We start from the raw sequence: 6,725 nt of genomic DNA on the forward strand, positions 1-6,725 counted from the left end.
GAGGTGAGCTGATATTTTGGCAACTGCAAACGAAACTCTGAAATAAATATCCCACCCTCATTAATTTGCGCCAATGCGATACGATGGACAGACGGCAGTACGCCCACACTCGTGTGGCTATAACTTGTGATGGCACAGGATACATTTCTGAAAGATAATTAAGTAAAAAGTTCCAAAACAGAAAATCTCTAAAACAAAAGCAATGTAATAGTGGGTTAACAAGGTGATCCGGTTTATATAGTGTTTGTATGTAGGTCAGTGGTCTATACCTAACGAAATCATAGTAAAAGTCATAATCAATCAGTCAGTCAGTCATAGTTAAACATACGGAGTATAATTTTTGAAGAACTTAACAATCTCAACATTATAATGACGAGCCAATTAAAAACAAAAGTAGAATGTACCTAAGAACATTCTTTTACTGCATTTGCAACTTGAAGAAAAACCTTTTAAATTGCTTCTTTTTAAAACCGTTGATGGATAATTACATGGCCTAACATTATCAGAACCAAACACCAAAACAATAAAAAATACGTTATAGATAACGCGCAAAAAATCATAGAATAAAATACATTCTTATGTACTAATGATTAATTAACATTAAAATCCGCTCTAATTCCTCAATGAAATGATTGTCACCTCATCGGCGATAATATATGCGATTCCACCCATGGCACCGGCACACACGGAAAAATCGATGGCAGACCGATTTGTGACAATAATGAGATTTTAAATTGCTAAGTAATTAATGAGGATTAGTGCAGTAATTGCGATGTCGTATGATAAAACAGGGTGCAAAACAATCTGCTTCATAGTGGCAACTCAGGGGTTCTTGTGTTAAGAGTTTGTTTTTGATACTAGTGAGTTTTTTTGAAGATATAGGCATGCTTTGGACAATTAAGGTGTATTTTAATAACTCTGTTTTTTTCACATAAATCATTAAAGCCTCTTTTTTTATGAAATACAACATTCGTAGTTTTGCAATGAAATGGTTTTCTGTATTTCAAACAACTGAACGAACTAATTTATTTATTTAACTTAGGTTGTAAAAAATCGAATAGGTACCTATGTAAATTAATCACTCTATATTATGACAGATCATTTCTGTGTCCGTGTTATCAAAACAATTTTATCGAGCAATCCAAACCTTTGAAATAACATAGCTCTATAGCAAAATATTTGCCTATTCGCCGCCAACTAATGAATTTTCAAATGATATTGTATCATCAGTTATTGTCCACATCAATTGAAATTTCATTAAAAACACCTATAAGTATATTCTAAATGTTGGCTCATTGAATAAATTGATATTTCATTTTATCGGTTGTATGTTTGCAATTAATTACAACAATCAATAATTTCGCGCTTCGCCGAGCGAAAACTACTACACAAACTGTGCGGAGGGAGATAAAACGATATGTACTATACAAATAAGAGTTGTGGAATACAGTTTACTTTAACCGACCAATGGAATATTATTTGCCTTTTAAAATAATTGGCTCGGACATCGCGTCACGCCTGACATAACACACGCACACTTGATTGTAATTTTAAACGTAGAAAATGAGATGATAAATACCCGGTATGTGGGCAATTTGACAGAGAGAACCACAACTCTTCTTGATGCTGTTTAAATGATTATGTAAAATGAACACGCTCTTCAGTTCCACCGAAATAAGAGTAATTTCAGTCAGTTTAAATAATATATCAGGAATCAATACTTTAAAGCATATAAAGATGTTATAGTCGTATTTATGTTGTCATATTCTGATGGATTACACTACTCACGAGCTGGTATAAAACCAGTTAAAAAATCCTCTCTGAAATGTTTTTTTTTGAGGCGAGGAAAATTTCGAGTGTTATAACAAAATCAGTTCGACTCGCGACCCCACCTCTTGATTAAAAACCCCGATTGGGTCAATCCCGATAAACCAATGAGCATAGTGACCTTTCAAAATATCTGTAAAACTCCAGATACTAAGTACTTTACAAAAACAAGGATACCACTCTTAAAGGTGGCTTAACTAAGTGTCTTCGGGAAAACTTCAGTTTATCCCGAATCGACTGTACCCAAAGTTCACATCTATAAGTAAAAAACTTTCCAATCAGGTCCAATAACCTTGACCCGATCTTTTCTTTGCAATAAATTTCAATATGTTTGCCGTGATTAACGAAGTTTTCCGGGGATTGCCCTCCGAGTGAGGGTGCTCGGGTCTAGGGCGCGACGACAAAAAATAAAAAGATTGATTTTGATCCTTGATATAATTAATTTACGACTCAATATCGTAAGCCTTTTGGTGTCTGTCCTCCAATCCTGTCAATGACCGTCGGTGTGTCTGGTAATTGACCTAAGGGTAATTTCTGCACATACATGACTTCTTATTATATTCACGTGTGTAAACGTTCGATAATTTCTTTCAAGTAGCTGCTAAAAGTTACTTCTTAATTCGTCTCAATATTCTATAAACATAAATTAATAAAATTACTTATTATTAATAAAATTACTTACTATTATATTTCCTTCATATCCCAATTCTTTCAAAATGATTAATAACTCCTAAGACAAAAATCACAAACAAACAAAACAAAAATTCCGCTCCAAAACTCTAAATGAATATAAAAAATCACCAAAAACAACAAACCAGTCCAGCCAGTATATAAAAACATTACCGTTTCACATAAGTACCCCAATTATATAACAAAATCGCTATCGGGATATAAAACAAGGCTTTCGAAATGACGGCGAGGGCTTATCATCGTGTCATTTTCATAATGTATGGTCCGTGCATTTTAGCGTTCGTGTATAATGCACGCGCCGCGCCACACGGACGCATCGTATTAATTACATACATACACAGCTTAATTATTGATTTTTAGTATTAAACAGCAGAGCACTTTGGTCGGCAGGCCGCTGCCTGATTTATGCTTAAAGTGTCCTAAGTATGATGAAATAAATATGAAGTATGTGATGTGTTGGGGTTTTCTCTTTTGTTTTTTTTTTTTGTTTACTTAACTTGTTCCGTGATATATCTTATCTACATACGTATGGGTAACATTATTTAAATCTGAAAGTGATTAGAGCGAATGATGCCTAATTTTACCGTGTTTGTGAAGAAAAAGTATTTTCGCGGCTCTATCACAATTTCATAACAATGTAGCCTTCACTCTCCAAAAAGTATTTCCTATGGAAATTGAATATTTATCAGTGTGACCAAGTTATCTGTAGAATACGACCCGTACGGATCTGCAATCATGAGCCTAAAGCGAAGTGTACCTACAAACATATTTTACCGGAACTATAAAATAAACAGGACCATTTCTAAACTGCTATTAAATGATCGTTAATTTTCCCATACTTTATATACAAGTGATTTCCTATACAAATAAATGTTCAAGGGCTATTTATGGTTGTTCATCCGGTGTATTAGTGTGAAGTAAGTTAAATTTAATTGTAATTGAAATATCAAACCATAAACAGGCTGCGGTCAGCCAAGTGTTGAATAAACGTTGCCCCGCACTGACTGTAGTGCGGTAGGATGTAATACATGAATATCAAATGTACTTGTACTAGCCGAAGCTTAGAACGAAAAAAAACGAATTTAAGTGATTTTCACTTTTGTCGTGTTAAAATTTTTGTCTCCAAAATTGTTTCTTTGACAATCTCTACTGGGTTCTGTTTACAAAACAAAACTTAATTTATCAATTCAATTCAATAAATAAAATAGTCAGTAACTACAATTTACTACCTGATTACGCTAAGGTATTCCAATCCAAGGACTTGAAGGATAATAAGTACATAATACTTCCTCAAAAAAATATATCTTAAAGAACTCAAACTAACAATCTCTATTCACAAAAAAAGAAAAGGCAGCAAATCTACAAAACACATAATGATCAACTATCCGATAGTCTGTCGAACTGCAATCGTGGGGGGGGGCGTAATTTAAAACCGCACCAAACCGTCCCGCCCCCCCCCCCCCTGCGAAATTAAGTGCGAGGCGGTGGATACGTGACACCGGCAAATGCGAAGCGCCTACCATGTGTACCCGCCTTAATTGTGAAGCGTCATTTGTATGGCGTCACAGGTGTAAGTCTTTGTACCTTTTGAAGAGTTCGACTGGTGTCATCAGTTCCCGGTAGTTAAAAAAAGGTATATATGCGTCTTGGCCTATCGACTTAAGGTTCCGGATCTGACACTAATAGCTTCATAGTTCATTATAAGGCTGAAGAAAAACAAATCTGCATCTAAAAGTTGCCCATCAAATTTATGCTCGCATCAATCTATGCGAGGCTTGGATTTTCATCTTATCTGATGTTATCGCATCAACAAAAGCACATAATTTTAATAGTCTAGCTGCCACACACGGTAATAGACGGACGGACAGACTGGCAGACAGTGGAGTATAGGATAAGGGTTCCGCCTCAACCAACTAGGTTACCACAACCTAAAATGACTAACTTGAAACAGAAGCTGATCTCTAAATCTAGTATGAATGATCAAACATTCTTTGAATCGTCAAAATATAAGTAGATCTGAATCTTCTTCTTACCGTAGAATATATTGTGGTACAACCTGGTGTGCCGGTTTCATTGAGTTGGGTAAGTCTGAAATAATAAATGTTGTTTTACGGAACTAAGGTCAGTCCTACTCCCTGATAGTCTGTTGTAAGTAAGTGTTGTGAGGATAAAATGTAATCTAGAAGAAGTAAGTATGATAATTTTACCTTCAGTTAATCTTCAAAACATCTTCGCCTATTTACAAATTAACAATTAATAATGATTTCGTTAATAACGAATCCGAAATGAGTAGTTATCTGACTCAGAAATTTATGTTAAAAAATGCCTTTACCAACAAATTTGATAATGGCTTCCAGTCCACCAAATATCGGTAACTGGATCATTGGGTTATTATCTAAGCTCTGATCGAGTGCTGTCTCGTCTGTCAACGGGAATCAGTGCGGCGAGACCCATTAATCATCTATTCGACCCTACGCCCGGCTCCCGGTTAGCCGCCGCGATACCCCGCTAATCAAACTCTTTATATGCTCGTGTCGACGAACCTCTTTTTGGCTCCTAAAAAGTTAAATTTTGTCGATGACATGGCACGCGTCTTTTTTTCTTTGGATTTTCGTGTTTAGTGCTGGCCAATGATTGTGGATTTTTTTTGCTAAGGATTACGTTTTTTTAACTCTCTCATTCAGTCATCATGGATTCGTATACCTACCGTATCGTGTACCTACGTTAGCTATTTAGACGATTTATAATTTCGCCCACCAATCTGAGGGGCATCAGCACCTTAATCCCAAATCAAATGACCTTCAGTAAACTGTTAAGTTGGTAACCAAGGCTAATTAGTTACAATTTACACATACATTCATAGCTGTGTGCTATGAATTTATAAAAAACAAAAAATCACAAAAACAAATCATAATTAAATTTTGCCTTAATACCATTCTCATTACACGCCCTTCACTCAAATCTACATAAAGCGAAAAATCGTCATTCCAAAAACGAATGCCTCCACCAACATTTGTCCCAACAGTCCATACATCCAACAACCAACAACCAACATCCAATCTTGTCTATCACCATGTAAAGACGAGCTCCCATTGTCGAACCGAGACGTTCGTATGTAATTACTGCACCTTTCATACGGACCCTTCTAATTACCGGCTCCTTTGTATGGCGCAGGCGACAATTATTGCACTAAGTAAATAATAAGCATTGTCTCGCTTTGTTATTACATGTATTGGAAGTAATTCGTTGTACGTATTCGGTTTTGTATGTTCGGGGAATTGGATTTTGTTCGTGTTTTGTTTTCGTGCTGATGGCTTTACAAGTTTCTCTTGTTTGTCTCTTTGGTGGAGACTGGATTACTACTTGCTGGTGGTTTTCTTCACTAAAATTATCTACTGGTTTTTATTAGTTCCTCTGATGACATTATTACTTTAAAATGACATTGTTCAAAGTACAGGACGAAGTGTTATTTATGGTGAGGATTATTATTTGTCCAGAGTTTACCCAAAGGTTAAAAACGGAACCCTGTTCCTGGAGCTCCGCTGTCCGTACGTCTGCTTGCATGTCTGTCCGACTTTCACCAAGCTGCATTTTATGAACCGTCACCCAACAGATTTGATTGTCTTTAGCCTTGGTGTACTGAGTCCTCTGTGTCGCTAGTCCGACACGCATTTAACTGTTTTTTTTCAATCCATACCTTATAGTTTCTTATGAATGACACATAAATATCGATTAGTTACTGATGATACAGATTGAAAGAATAGTTTTTAAATATAATTTTCTTCTTTCTGAAATTGCAAGTAGGCCAAAAAAAAACAATAGAAACTCAAAGTCTCAATTCGAATAGAAAAATACAGAAGAATGATATCAATGAATACTGATTAGGGTTGTCGGTTTTAATTAAACAGAGCTTGACGCGAGTAGCCGAGCGACGGTGAATGGGAATATTTTAATTATCACCAGCGCCACCGCCTGCACGTAAATTTCCCACGACTGCGATAAAGAATAAACATCGGCATTGTCTTAAAACCCCGCTAAGAGTTACAACAAACAAGGGTTGCTACGTGAGGGTTGGAAATTAAAATGTAATCATTTTTCGTTTTAGTTTTTTTCTTAGCCTGTCTCTTCCAATCTGCTATGCATGTGGTTAGAAAGTAACCTGAAATTTTAACTTTTCAGAGCTGAAACTGCCCCACGTCCGGCAAAAC

This window comes from Trichoplusia ni, chromosome 26, assembly GCF_003590095.1.
Source record: "Trichoplusia ni isolate ovarian cell line Hi5 chromosome 26, tn1, whole genome shotgun sequence".
NCBI classification, from domain to species: domain Eukaryota; kingdom Metazoa; phylum Arthropoda; class Insecta; order Lepidoptera; family Noctuidae; genus Trichoplusia; species Trichoplusia ni.